The sequence below is a fragment of the Cornus florida genome, unplaced genomic scaffold (assembly GCF_030987335.1).
Source record: "Cornus florida cultivar Cherokee Brave unplaced genomic scaffold, ASM3098733v1 CherokeeBrave_3.0.0_Hap2_Chr07, whole genome shotgun sequence".
Lineage (NCBI taxonomy): Eukaryota > Viridiplantae > Streptophyta > Magnoliopsida > Cornales > Cornaceae > Cornus > Cornus florida.
In genome coordinates this window covers 85,825,216-85,840,927 of record NW_026775577.1, presented here as the reverse complement: position 1 = coordinate 85,840,927, position 15,712 = coordinate 85,825,216, and the positions used below count along the sequence as shown (strand labels likewise).

The following is a 15,712-nucleotide window of genomic DNA, read 5'->3' as shown; positions in this document are numbered from 1 at the left end:
AGCGCCGCGACAAGGGCAAGTGGGAGCCGCCGAAGTGCTACTTGTGCGAAGGGCCGCACCTATTGCGACACTGCCCCAACAAGAAGACCATGAATGCCCTTGTGAAGGATAAGGGCAAGGGTAAGATGGACGATGCGGGCAGCGAAGAAGACAGGTGCATGGGGGATATGCAGATGCTGAGTAGCATGGCGCATGACACCAAGAAGAAGGGCAAGGCAAAGAAGGTAGCTGGGGTGCGCTATGTGGATGCGCAAGTTGGTGGCAAAGTCGTGTAAACGTTGGTGGACACGGGCGCTACACACAACTTCATTACCCCGGAGGAGGCGCAACGACTTGGCTTGGAGGTGCGCAAGACGGAGGGCTGGATCAAGGCCGTCAACTCCGAGGAGGCACGCGTGAGTAGAGTGTGCAAGGAGGTGGAGCTATGCATGTAAGGATGGAAGGGCAAGGCCGACTTCCAGGTTGCGGAGATGTACGACCACGACATGGTGCTGGGGCTGGAGTTCATGGACAGGAACAACGCCACGCCACTACCATGCCTTGGTGCATTGATGATACTTGGAGGCGAAGAAGGCAAGGCCGCATGCATGGTGCCACTCGCAGGCAGGAAGGAGAGTCCAGAGGTGGCAGTCAACACGATGGAGCTCGTGAGGACCTCACATCTCCCGAAGGGTGCTCGTACGTTTGGGCCAAGGACATATGCGCAAGTGCTGATGACCTGCGAGAGGTTAGGTTAGTTGAAGAAACCGTGACGAGGGCGTCACGGAAATGGGTGGGGGAGAATGTCACGCCCCGCCTATGGAAGTTGTGCCACGCAGACGCTGAGAAAGACGCTGCATGGCAAGTGGAGTTTCTAGAGTCTTCCGGACTTGTCTAGTATTGTGTGGAAGATTCTAGTTATGTGTAGTATATTCTAGAGTTCTCCAGAATTGTGTGGAGTAGTATATAGAGTTCTAGAATATTGTAGATACTTGTAGATAAGTATGGAAGTATGAAGAAGGTGGGAGAAGATTCTAGAAAATCGATCTCCACTGTAGGTTAGAATGCATCCTAGCCATCCATTAGGGATGGGGATGCCTATAAATAGAGGAAGGACTTCATTTTGTAGGCAACAAGTCCTAGAGTGAGTCTTGAGAGCCTTGTAGAGAGTTTGAGTGCTAGCTTTGTACAAAGCATTCTTTGAAGTAATAGAAGAATTCTTTCCTTTCCAACTTAAGTGTCTTAGTGTGTGTGAGTGTGCAAGCCAAGTGAGGAGAGGGCGAGGGCCACTACAACACTAGTAAACGCACGAGGGGAGTGTGTTAGCTAAGGTGTGCATGGAAGTTAGGCTGACCAAGTCCTTGCGAGAGTAGAAGCAACGCCTTGGTGCCGCACGGGAGTAGCTAGAGTGGTGCTGAAACTCTAAGCCCGTGACAATGTGCTCTTTTTATCTATAAATACTACAGCTGTGAATGAGTGATTCATATCATTCAAGCCTTTATATATTATAAATTTCATTCAAGCCTTTACACAATTCTCTCTCTTTTTCTTCTATATTAAATTTCTACTATTTCCGACACTTCATGCATTTAATTTAGCTTATTTTATCGTTAATGTATAATTTAATTGTGTAGCAATGCATGCTTATTAAATTATGCTTTCGTGGGGGGTATATGTGCTTTATTTCTTTGGGGACATTTTCATTTTTGAGGTCCTTTGTGTGATTATCTTTTGGAGAGATTTTATTTTGGGGCATTTGTGCGATTCTCTTTTTAGATATTTCTACGAAGGACTTTTGTACAAATTGGAGAAGTTGTGCAAAATGTCATCATTTGATTGGACCAAGTTTTAGCCTTTAATTGGTGACATATGTAAGGCTTGGATGATGCCAAGTGTATGGTTGGATGTGTGTTTTGTGTGGAAGGTTAAGATGGTGACAAGTGGAGGGCTTAGATTTAAGTGTATGTGAGAGGTAGTGCTAGGGTTGTTTTTATGATTTATATCATATATTGTTTCACCTTTTTCCACTAATCTTCTTCTTCCTCCTCCTTCCTTTCTCTCTTTACCTCCATTGTTGCTCACCTTAGAGCTTGGTTTTGCCCACCTTCCTCTCACCTTTTGGCTTCACCATAGAAGGAAGAAGGCTCGCTTGCACCTTGGCCTACAAGGGCTCTTGTCTTAGATTTTTCATTGCTCATCTATTCTTTGGATTCTAGAGAGGCTTTCTCTAGTGAGGTAGGGGGTGTAGTATGATTGTAACCTAGGAGCTTTCATTGTGTTTTGGGGTTTATCATGAGCTATATGCATGTTGTGTGAGTTGTAGGAAGATTCATGAGATTTCTCTTTCTTGACTTAAAGGCTTTTACATGGTTCAAAGCATGTATATATAAATTGTGAACTTGTTATTCAATTGGTAGAAAGATGTGTTGATGTATACTTCATTGAGATTCACTTCAGGTTTGCAAGCCTCTTCAGCTTGGTGGTCTCGGAATTAGAAGACTGGCCCCTTTTAATAATGCTCTTCTAGGCAAGTGGCTTTGGAGGTTCGGCAGTGAAAGACATAGATTATGGAGAAAGGTCATCTCTTGTCATTTTGGGGAGGAAAGGGGGGTGGTCAGCTAGGCCTATTAGGGCTGCTTATGGTGTGGGGGTGTGGAGGTCCATTGGGAAGAGGTGGGATGAATTCTCCAAACACATTAGATTCAGAGTTCGGGATGGAAGATTTGTCAGGTTTTGGGAGGATTCCTGGTGTGAAGATAGGCCTTTGGCTCTGTTGTTTCCAAGATTGTTTAGGATTGCTGTTGACAAACATGCTATGGTTGCTGACTGCTATCGTCTTGATAGGGGGACGTTGTCTTGGGATGTGCGATTCAGTCGACCTTTTCAGGATTGGGAGTTGGATGATGTCACTGGCTTGTTGGCCCTTTTGTATAGACAGGAATTGGATGGCACTGGTGTGGATTCCTTGTTTTGGGTGCCTTCTTCTAATGGGACGTTCCAGGTCCGGTCATTCTTTGTGCGCCTCTCTGGGTTTCATGGGTTGCCCTTCCCGTGGAAGACGGTGTGGCTCTCTAAGGCGCCCCTTAGGTTGGCCTTTTTTGTGTGGATGGTAGCTTGGAGTAAGATTCTGACTTTGGACAATTTACGGAAGAGAAGACATATCATTGTTAATCGGTGTTGTCTTTGCAAGTGTTTTGGGGAGTCCGTGGATCACCTTCTGTTGCATCGTCCTGTTGCTTATGAATGTTGGAGTCTTTCGCTTGGTTTGTTTGGCATCCATTGGGTCATGCCTCAGACTTCTCGAGGATTGCTAGATATCTGGAGGGGCCAATGGGTGGGGGCTCAGGCTAGAGACTTCTGGAGAGTGACCCCTCTTTGCGTTTGGTGGAGTCTTTGGAAAGAGCGGAACAGAAGATCTTTTGATGGGAAGAAGTCCTCTATTGGAGAGCCGAAATTTTCTATTATTTGTACCCTTTTTTGTTGGGGTTGGGGGAGGGATTATTCTTCTTTAGAGGACATTGTGGACTTTTTGGGTTCTTTGAGTTCATAGATTCTTTTTGTGTATATCTCAGGATGCGTTCCCCTTTTGAACGCTTTCTAATACATTTTACTTATCAAAAAAAAAAAAAAAAATATTGTTCAAATGCATGATTATGTGTCTTGAAAGTTTATGTTTAACTAGAAAGATGATGGTTTAATGTTAGCTTCCTTGATGTAGAATTATCACTAGATTATTGTTGTTCTTGTCATTTTGAGAAGTATTACTAAATATTTGTTGTTCTTGCCATTTTAAGAATTATTACTAAATTGTTGTTCTTGACATTTAACATGCTAGAGATTAGCATAATGATTGTGTGGTTGTGTAGCTAAGGTATTAGAGACCTTAAAGTGCTAGCATGAATTAATCTTTTAAGTTGAATTCTCAATGTTAGCATATGCAATTACATATCTTGCTTGATATCATGCCATATTAGCCTTGAGGACTTGGAGCATGATATGCTTGAATCTTGCATCTTTTGTGTGCATGGAAGGTGAAACTTGTGAATTGACTATGTGGCTATGTTGTGAAATTGGTTGTTGATTTTGGGAAACACTTGGGACATTGTTACGTTGACATAGCTAGAGTTCAACTCTAGTGCGGGAGGTATGAGGTCTCCCCAATTATAGTAGCCACTTGGGTAGTTCCCTGCGAGTTAGTAGCCCAAAATAGCTAATTTGTCTTGGTTGTGATGTTCATAACCGGATGTTCGTGTCCAAGATATTCCTATTATGTGATTTCGTATTTCATTTCTAAGTTGACACTTTGATGCAAATGTAGCTTGGAGTATTTGGTATTGGATGTTCCAATTTGGTTAAATGCATTCTATGATGTGGATTTAAATTATGATGCTCCAATGCTAGTTCTAGGATGATCCCTTAGTTTCACCCTTAAATTAGACGCATAGGAGGCATGTTCCACATATGTATAACATATGCTATTCTTGTGAGGCCAATGAAACCTTAGGTTATCCTCATAATGCACTTTCCTACGGAGTAATTTAATCACACCCGTTGATAAACATTTTTCAGGACAATGCATGCTTGGCATGGATGTAACTTTATCTAGCTTGGATGTATTTTTATTAGTTTCTATTTGAACTTATCCTTATGTATGGGATAGCTTTAAGTGTAATGTATCTCTTAAATGTGGATGTAATCTTCTTTTATGCAAATTGTATATTTAAATTCATTTGATTAATGTAATGAGGCTAATTTCAATGTTTACTTTTGCTACTTCAATGTACCCATGTATGTATTTATCTCATTCCATGTTTCGTTTCATTTGGGATTGAGCTTAGAGGCCTTAGGGATCAGTTTTGGGCAAGGGGAAACAATGTACAAAAAATTGAGTTTTCTTTTTTTTGTAATTTTGGTCACGGTTACTATTCATTGATTTTTTTCCAACAACCGTACCGACCACTCCGGGACATCCAGAGGTCATTTAGGTGTATTTGAAAGACGTATTTTCAATTTAGACCTTGGGAAACCTTTCCGGCAGCCTACTTTCAGTCCTTTGGCAGAATACGAAGTTACTATTCATGCATTAGACAGTCATATCTCCCTCATTCCAAATCCAAATTAGGTCATTCTTGAGTCTAAGTTCAAGGATTTTGAGTTAGTTTTTCAATGGTACCAATCCCATTTTCATATTCCATTCCTACTGAGAGATATACTCGTTTTAGTGGGGTAGTGTCAGAAAATCACTTGACCGGGAGGGGGTATTTTTGGGAAATCATGATTAAAGGTCTTAGAACCTCTTGGGATGTTATGAATTGATTATATTGGATTGAGTACACTTCATTTGACTTGTTTTGAGTCTAATTTCTCCACCATTGGGTAAAATGACCATTTTACCCCTAGTTACATATTTTGTTTGTTTTGACCCTTTTACCCTTTTGACCTTAGCTTCCGCATTCATCTTCTACTTGAGTCTCGTGACTTCTTAGAAGGTTACTTTGTTGTCTTAGAGGTAGTGTCTATCTCTAGAGACCTCCTTTCTTTTCTTGCTTCCACGTTTCGAACTCGTAATCGGTCAGTTTTTTGGTTACTCACTAACGCTTCCGGTTATAGAAATTCGGGCCGTCACATTCCCAAACACCTCCTTGTTCTACCTTTTGATGTCTTCCTTCAAGCGCCTAAGTTTACCCGCAAAGGTAAAGCTCGAAGTGCCACTCGCCCCATACCCCGTCCACCAAGCCTGCACCTCTTCTTGAAGCCCTCCGCCCGAAGCCACATGTTCTCAAATCTAAATGGAGAGCTCCTCTTCCACAACCCACCACAATCCAAAACCAAGGGAATATGGTCCGAGGTGGGTCTAGCCAAAGCAGCCTGAACCACGTCCAAATATTTCTCCTTGCAGTCTCCAGATAAAAGGAACCTATCCAGACAAGACAAGGTAGTAGACTGTCTGCCACTAGACCAAGTGAAGGGCACTCCCTCCAATGGCAAATCAATCAACTAAAGGTGGTTAATGAAGCCTGAAAAGTGAAAACTGCTTCATGGCCGAAGTCCACCTGCCCAGGTAAACCTCTTCCGCTGGAAACGAAGAACATCAAACTCCTCACCCACACACCATCGAAGGGGGCATATCCTCCAAATAGAGCCAAGCTCCTCCCACAGCAAATGCCTCTCCCCATCCTCAACAAGACCATAAACACTGAAGAACACCCATTGGAAGCCATCCTCCTCCATAGCAAAACCACAAGAGACGGAAAATATCCCAATCCACACATACCTCTTAGATACCCACCTCCTATCCGACATCACAAGATTACCTCCCGAAACACCTGAAGCATCCAACACCTCCCACTCAACAAATCTCCCACCCCAAAGGTTCCTAACGACCCTGTATGAAATAGAGGACAACTTCATCTCCTGCAAACACACCACTTGAGTGCCCACTTCTGCACCGCCAACTTCACCACCTTGAGCACCACACTTCCGCATCGCCCCACTCTATTTTCTATAATATAGTGATGTGCAATTTTCTTAGTTGAGAAAACTATTTTAAGTAGATACAACCAAACAAATTTTTGAGTTTTTGTTTTTGGAAAACTGTTTTGTAGTTTCCCCAACCAAACGGAATTTCAGACTAAACAAACTGAAAACTATTTTTTTTTTTTATTCTCTGAAAACTATTTTTGAAAACTAAAAAAACTATTTTCTTTTTTGATTCTCTGAAAACTATTTTTGAAAACTAAAACTGAAAACTAATCCAAGCACGACTAAAGCCATCAAAGGTTGTTTGAAGTCTTGTAGAGGGAGTGTATATTAAGAAAAAGCAAGAGAGAGCTTTGAAGATTTCAGAGAAACCTCAAACCAGGGTTTTAAGTTGTGTGATTTGGAATGAGTAGAGATCCTTATATAGAGCTTTAGGAGTTCAAATTCTACATTAATATGGTAAGAACAATACTTGCCTCCTCAGCGATGAGGACATTGAGGAGGGACCTCCTCCACATGGCGAAATTATAGAATGACATGTGTCCATTTTGAATTTTAAATATAAAATTGCGAATGTTAAGGTTCGTTTTAAAAAAATTCTTTACATAATAGAAAAATGAGCGATCAGCATATTAAATAAAAGAAAATATAGAATAAGACCAAGATCCATTTGAACATCACTATGCATGGTCCCAATTACGTCCCACGTTGAATCGAACCAAATGTCTGTAAGCATTCTTTGAACATTTTGTTTCTTGGGCCTCTAATGGACTATGTCACCCCTTTAAGGAGAAATACCTAGCTCCACTCATTAGCAAGAGCATCAAAGGAGACATTTTTCAGCGATTACTTCTCATATAAATTGAAAGAAATTTGATGGTTGAGATTCACTTCTCTTTGTTTCTTTAATCTCCTCAATTGCATGAATTTGATTTTTACAGTCCTCTTTCTATTCTATTTACTCATTATTTGTCACCATTTAAAGTATTAAGCGTCTGAGCACACAATAAAATAATATTAAGGCTCAATTTGTTTCAACGTAAAATATTTTCCTCAAAAAATATTTTCCTTTTTGGGGTAAAATATTCGGTGTTTGGCAAAGGTTTAGGTCAAGGTTGAGGTTGAATCTATCGGGCCGGGCATGTAAAATAACTTGCCGAACATTTATGGGTAAGTTATTTTTGTTAAATTTTAATATTTTTTCCTTCATAAATATTTTACGACAACCAAACACCAAAAAATTAAAATAATATTTCTAAAATATATTTTACATCGAAACAAACGGAGCTTAAATAAAATGTCGTCTCAAAGTAAATAAAAATAAAAATACTAACATGGTTAACACCAAATATGAAGAAAGGTGCGTTGTAGAGTTACTGCAACTTAAATCTTATTCTAGTATATAGTAACCAACTGCATGAAAAGAAGCTTCTCACCTTAAGAGTTGAAAGAAATTCCATACTATCATAACAACGAACATGCAAGAACCGTCTCATGCATGCTGCAAACAATTCCTTGTCATATCCGATACGTGGCTCCTTCAAGTTATACTTAGAAACGTTAACATCATTTTGCTCGCAAGTAACATTGATTCTTGATCCTATAAAAAAATTAAAATACCCTTACAATTTTATGCAATAAATGCTTGTGTTTGAACAAGAAAAAATAAGACATAGAGGCAAACAAAAGAAATCATGGTACGAAAATTGAAGAGAATACAAGCATTAGTTCATGACAGTTTCTAGGAAAATAACATAGTTTATGATCAAAAAAAAAAAAGGGTGCTAAATGAAACAATAAACTAAAGAGAAAAATCACCAAGAGTTGTAGCCCAATGGTACCTCATCCAATTCCCAACGGGAACATTAAGGGTTATTGTTCCACGGGGGCAAAAGCACATGGGATTCATTTTCCATGGAAAAAAAATGAATAGACTTGAATGTGACATGACTGCATCAAAATAAAAATAGATAGACAAACTAATGCCAGAACAACTTAGGAACATCAAATCAATACTTCTAAATCGGAATAGAAAAATAAGATTCATTGGACCTACTCCAAGTAGTTAGAAAAAGGCTTAACCTTTAAAGGGAGATGTACACTTAATAAAGAGAGTCTGACATCACAACATAGGCTTCTTGTTTTAGATTTATGTATAAAAGAACAACCTAAAAGAAGAAAGAGAACCATAAACCAAGGACTAGGTGGTGGAATTTATTAGACGGGACTCAGGGGAGAAAGTATAATTATTTAAAAATAGGATGTTCAGAGAAGCATCATGGAATATAGAAATGAAACGAACTTAATATAGAAGAAGATGACTACATATATTAAAAGAGTAGCAAAAGTCTTAGAAGAATCAAAAGGACCGGGACCATTATTTAAAAAAACTTGGTGATGGAATGATCAAGTCCAAAAGGTAGTAAAACAAAAAGGAAATGCTATAAAGTTTGGCAAAAAACAAAAAATACTGAAGCCTTTGACAAATATAAAAAAGTAAATAAAGATAAGTAGTGTGGCAAAACATAGAGCATATGACGATTTATATTCTAAACTAGGCACAAAAGATATCTAAACTAGGCACAAAAGATGGGAGGAGAAGAATATATATACACTTGCTAAGCTAAGGGAGATGAAAACTAGAGATTTTAGCTTTATTAAATGTATTAAGAGTGAGATTAACGGGGTTTTAGTAAAAGGCGATGAAATTAAAGAAAGATGGAAAAGTTATTTTGAGAAATTGCTAAATGAAAACCATATAGGAAGTCTACACTTGGAAGAATATGTAGAGAACATATTTTTTTCTGTAGGGTCAAGAAGTGGGAGGTTAGGAATGCCTTAAATAAGACGAAATCGGGGAGGGCTTCAGGACCCGATGGCATTCGTATTGAGATGTGGGAAGTGTCTAGGAGATATTGGTTTGTCTTGGCTAACAAAATTGTTTAATAAGATAATAACAACTAAGAGGATGCCAGATGAGTGGCTCCAAAGTATTCTAGTACCTATATATAAAAGTAAAGGGGGTGTACAAAGTTGTAATAATTACTGTGGTATTAAATTGATAAGTCACACTATGAAACTTTGGGAGAGAATGATTGAACAAAGCCTAAGAAAAGAAACGGCGGGTCAGAGGATCAATTTGGATTCATGCCAGTTAGGTTAACAATGGAAGCTATTTACTTACTAAGGAGACTGATGGGAAGATATACAGAGAAGAAGAGAGATCTCTATTTGGTTTTTATTGATTTGGAGAAAGCCTATGATAAGGTACCTAGAGACCTAATATGGAGGGTTTTTGAAAAGAAGTCACAAAGGGATACATTGACACAATAAAGGACATGTATGATGGTTGTGTGATCATACTTAGAACAACTGTACAGGAAACAAGTGAATTCCCGGGTTAGCATTATGCCCATACCTTTTTGCTTTGGTTACGAATGAGCTAAAACGACACATCCAAGATGAGATTCCATGGTGTACATTATTTACTGATGATATTGTTTTAGTTGATGAGACTAGAGGAGTTAATGCCAAATTGGAGTTTGGTAAGAAGCTTTAAAATAAAAGGGTTTAAGATAAGTCGAAAAAACCAAATAGATAGAATGTAATTTTAGTAAATCTAGGAAGACAAATGAGGATGTAATGACGATTGAGAATCAAGAGGTAAAAAAAAGTGAACATTTTGGTTATTTAGGCTCAATTATTCATAATGAGTGGAGATGACATTAATGATAGAATGAAGGCAAGATGGGTTAAATGGAGGAGTGCATCTAGTATATAATTTGATAAAGATATCCCCATACGATTGAAAGGGGAGTTCTATAGAACAACTTATTAAACCAACCATACTTTATGGTACCAAATGTTGGGTAGTTAGGAAACAACATTTGAATAAAGTGGAGTGTGGCAGAAATGTGAATGTTGTGAAATAGAGCTCAATCACGGTGTTGCTTGCTAAGGTTGCTTTATATGACTTGAAGCTTGAGCAGCTTGATGTCAAGACTATATTCATGCATGGTGACTTGGAAGAGCAGATTTATATACATTAGTCTGAGGGGTTTGAGATTCTGTAAAAGGAAAACCATACTTGCCTTTTGAAAAAATCCTTGTATGGGCTAAAGCAATCTCCTAGACAGTGGTACAAGCAATTCAATACCTTTATGGTTGGGATGGACTTCAACAATTGTGTGTGTCACAGGAGGATCTCAGATGGTTCGTTTTTATACTTGTTACTCTATGTTAATGACATGTTGATAGCTTATAGGAACATGTCACAAATTAACATGTTGAAGGCTCAGCTTAGTAGTGAATTTGAGATGAAGGACCTTGGTGTCGCGTATAGGATTTTGGGAATGGAAATTCATAGTAATAGAGCCATGGGCGTATTGTATTTGTCATAGTGGAAATACATTCAGAAGGTGTTAAAACGCTTTCAGTATGCAAGCATAAAAACCTGTGAGTACTCCATTGGTAGCCCACTTTAGACTTTCAACATGATTGTCACCATAGACCGAGGAGGAAGTGGAGCACATGTCTCATGTTCCTTATACTAGTGCAGTTGGTAGCTTCATGTATGCTATGGTGTGCACTACGCCAAACATTTCACATGCAGTTAGCATAGTAAGCAGATACATGCATAGACCTAGGAAGGTCTATTGACGAGCAGTGAAGTGGATATTGCAGTACTTGCGAGGCACTACAGATGTTGGCTTAGTCTATGGCACAGGAAGCAACACGTGTGGGAGTGTCGTTGGGTTTGTTGATTTGGATTATCTGAAGATCTTGATATGAGGTCCTGGCAGGGTATGTATTCACTCTTTGTGGCAGTGTGATCAGTTGGAAGGCCACTTTGCAGTCTACAATTGCATTATCTCCAACTGAGGCGAAGTAAATTGAAGCCACATATGCAGTGAAGGAAGGTATATGGTTGAAAGGCTTGGTTGGTGATTTGTTTTGACTGTGTTTAGCGACAGCCAGGGAGCCACCAAAAATCAGATGTTACATTGATGTCAGGTTACACTTCATTAGAGATGTGATGACTAAGGTCGTTCCTTTTCTTTTTTTTTGATAAGTAATCAAGAACATTTTCATTAATAGAAAAAACGCTCAACAAGAAAAAGGGGAGTGAACCCTTAACAACAAGAAGAAAAGACACCATAGGCGCCACTACAAATACAAGTTGTCTATAAACTCCATTAGAATATCCATAGATGAACAACTTCTCCCATTCATCCAAAAATAAAGAGTCTAAAATATTTGATTTAATCACCCAAATAAGAGACTCAACTCCTTCAAACGCTTTCATATTCCTCTCTTGCCATGGACCCCATCATAAACAAAGCGGAGTCACCCTCCACTCATCTCTAATTCATCTGACCACTAGCCGCCCTTTCCAAGCCTCTAGCATCCCTATCGTGTCCCTTGAAACAACCCAATCCACACCAAAAATAGCCAGGAACATGGCCCAAATATCCGAAGCAATAGGGCAATGCAACAAAAGATGGTCCACAAATTCCCCCGCCTTTTTGCACATGAAGCACAAATTAATAGCAATATGGCGTCTTCTCCTCAGATTATCAAGGGTAAGAATCCTTCCAAGAGACATTGTCCATGTGAAAAAAGCCACCTTTACTGGTGTTGAAGTCCTCCAAACAGCTTTCCAAAGAAAAACCATGCGTACAGACTCCATGAAACTTCGATAAAACAATCTTACCTCAAACACCCCACTGGATCCTCCCTCCCACACCATTCTATCCCTGCCCTCCCACTCCAACACTTGCCTATACAATAAACCCATAAAATCAGTAATCTCCATCAGATCCCAATCATTAAAGTTTCTACGAAAAATCACATCCCAAGTTACTCTCCCATTATCAAGCCGATAATAGTCTGCAACCATAGCATGCTTATCCACAACAATCCTAAACAACAGTGGAAATCTACTCGCCAACACCTCATCCCCACACCACAAATCCTTCCAAAACTAACCTGACTCCCATTCCCTACTCTAAATCTAATCCGTTTTGAGAACTCATCCCAACCCCTCCGAATTTTTTCCAAACACCCACACCTGCTGGAAGAGATACCTCACTAGACTTCCATCCTCCCCACTCTTCCCTAAACCGGCAAGCAATAATCCGCTTCCATAACATAGACCTCTCACACCCAAACCTCCACAGCCACTAAGGTCTTTCCTATTATCAAGTTCAGACACTTTGTGGGCTTGATTGGTGTTTGTACTTATTGAGGCCCTTAGGGGCATTTAAAGGAGGCGGAAGGAGTAGCTGGGAGATGGAGTTTGGAGGAATTCGAGTTAAGGTGGAGATTTGTGATGTTTGTGGCCCAAATTTTGTTTCGGCCCAGGTCGTTTCGACCAGAAAATGGGCTTTGCATGGTCCCAAGACCACCCATTTTTTTGGCGAGTTGTGGAACCTATTTAGTACTCTCTTGTAGCTCGATATATAAGGGCGTCTAGGGTTTAAAGGGGGATAACAAGAGAAGACTAAAAATTATAGAAAAGGGAGTGGGAGTGGGAGTGAGAGCGAGAGCTAGGGTTTGGGGGTTGAAACTTGTAATCTCCTGTTTTTTGCATAGTAGAATCTTTCACTGAATCTTCATCGTAGACGTAGGCTTAGACTTGAGCTGAACCAATCTTTGTGTTCTTTTTGTGTGGCGTGTTTACTTATCTATCGTGATTATTGTTTTGTTCTTGGTTCGCTGCATTTCGTACAGCCACGGCTTATCTGTCCACGCTATCCTAAAAAGACTAGGAAAGATGCATGCCAAAAGGCCGTCACCACACCAAATACCCTCTCAAAAACGAATGCTCCCCATCCCTGACCTTGAATATGATGTGTTTAAAAAATTCATCCCATCCCTTCCAAATGAATTTCCAAACACCTACGCCACGTGGGAGCCTAACCTCAAGGGAGCACCAACCACCGCCCTCCTCCACGAATCGCAGAGATGACCATCCTCCAAAGCCTCTGTCGCTCTACGCCAAATCTCCACAGCAACTTCCCAACAAGAGCCTTATTTTTATTTATTTTTTTGATAAGTAAGATTTCATTAAAGGCACTCAAAAGGGGAGCGCTCCCAACGGAATACAATAAGGCAGTAAAAACTGAGAATAGATGAGAAAAGAAGATAATAATTTGGGAAATTTTCACCACATTAAATGATGGTGTTCTATTGTGTATTTATAGTTACAGCAATAAGATAGAGATGGAGAGATTCTCTCAATAAACTTATCTGTTTGTTAGTTGTTACAACAATAGGAGAGAGATGGAGAGATTCTCTCAACAAACCTATATGGGATTCTCTCAACAAACCCTTTGATCTGATTTTCTGGTTGATCTAATACATCACTAGCTAATCTCTTAACACCCCCCTTCAAGATGATGGTGGAGCAAAGGACAAACCAGCAGCTTGTCTCTTAGTAGTTGAAACTAAGGTACTTATAGAGCTTTGGTGAAGAAATCTGGCCAGCACTTGGTACAAACACGATTTTTAGAGAACCACGTAAAACACGTTCCCTTAAGAAGTGATAGTCAATCTTAATATGTTTGGTTCTGGCATGAAGAACTAGGTTGGAGGCTAACTATGTAGCAGATATTGTCACGATAAAGGATTGGAGGATGGTGTAATGGGACTTTTAACTCTCGAAGAAGGTATGTAAGCCACTGGATATCAACTGTTGTGTGTGCTAATGCCCTATATTCTGATTCCGCAATTGATCTAGAAACAGTGATTTGCTTCTTAGTGGCCCAGCCGATGAGGTTAGGACCAAAGTAAACACACAAGCCAGTAGTAGAACATCGCATCTGGAGAACTAGCCCAATCAGCATCCCCTCAGATGTCAAAAATTAAGTTTGTCCTAATCAACATATCATACTGAGTAATGGCGAATTCTTTTTTTCAAAATAGGGAGGAAAAACGAAAAAGGGTAAGCATCTGTATTGTTCATTTTCTGCTGTTGTTTTAGCTCTGTCCTGAGCTTCTATTTTGAGGTACTGTTGTTTTGGTGGTTGCTATTTTATAGCTTCCACTTTTCCTGTTGTACCATATTGTCTTGTATTATTAATAATATAACCATATTGGGTGGGGAGTTTGGGGTGTGGGGAGGGAAGTAAGCTAGATTCAAATAATTATCAGATCTCAAAACAATAATTAAAACAAAAAAGGGCAAAACAATGAATAGGTTTGATGTGTAAGAGTGAAAGAAGTAGCATAGCTAACCATTACATTCCACTATTCGATGCTTTGACGATTGTGAGAGGCGTACAATATCGAATCGACAGTTCAAATCGAAGAACATCACTAAACGCTCCAAGCCTCCATAGTGCACACCATTCCATTCTTTAGGAAGAATACAACTAATTGCGGCCTAAATACAAATTATGTATTTGTATTTCACAAAAATTAAATAAAACAAAATAAATGCAAAAGGATAAAAATAAAATCATATATATATATATATATATATATATATATATATATATATATATCAAAAATGAATGATGTAGTAGTAGCCTAGTAGGCATTACATACCTCAATCAAGATCTGGGTTTTGGCGGAAGGAGAGGGCCCAACGATCTCGACGACGTTGCCGACGCGCAGAGGGACCCTGTGGAGAGGAGGGATAAGCAACAAGGGTCGCTCCCTCAGAACCCTAGCCAGCATTTCTTTGGCGCTCTCGTCTCCCTCGATCCATTCGATTCCTTTTGCTTTTGCTTTTGCTTTTGCTGCTGATGATCTCATTTCTTTTACACTCCTACGCTTGCTTGCTTTTCCTCCAGTTCCACGATGGAGTAAGCAGTTTTTATTTGCTTCTCTTCAACTATTGGGCGGGCGGGAGAACAAAACACTCCTTCCTTGACAACAGTCGCGCGTTTTTCACCCAAAGTGAAGAAGGGGCACAACCAAAATACGGTCAAAATCGTCTCCTGCACAACAGTTAATGTGTCACAGCCTGTGAGTAATATGTGGACACCATTTTGCCACAGTTAGTCAAAGAAAAGAAAACGAAAAGAAAAGAAAGTAAATCAATTTTTACTGAAGACAGTGTTAGTGTATATATATAAAGTTTGTTACGACAGTTAGTCAAAAAAGACAAAAGAGAGTAAGTCAATTTTTAGTGCATATATACAAAATTTATTCATTCCAATTTTCTCCTTAACAACATTCCAATATTTTCTGAATGTACATCCCAATATTTTCTTAGAATACGATCTACTATTCTTCTATTTCTCTT

At 39.5% G+C, this 15,712-nt stretch overlaps 1 pseudogene; it reads right to left on the bottom strand.

Annotated features, from left to right (window-relative positions):
- The window catches only part of LOC132266371 (DNA repair protein XRCC2 homolog), a 58,065-nt pseudogene extending 42,760 nt beyond the window's left edge, over window positions 1–15,305 (bottom strand).
- Between the last annotated feature and the right edge of the window lie 407 nt (window positions 15,306–15,712).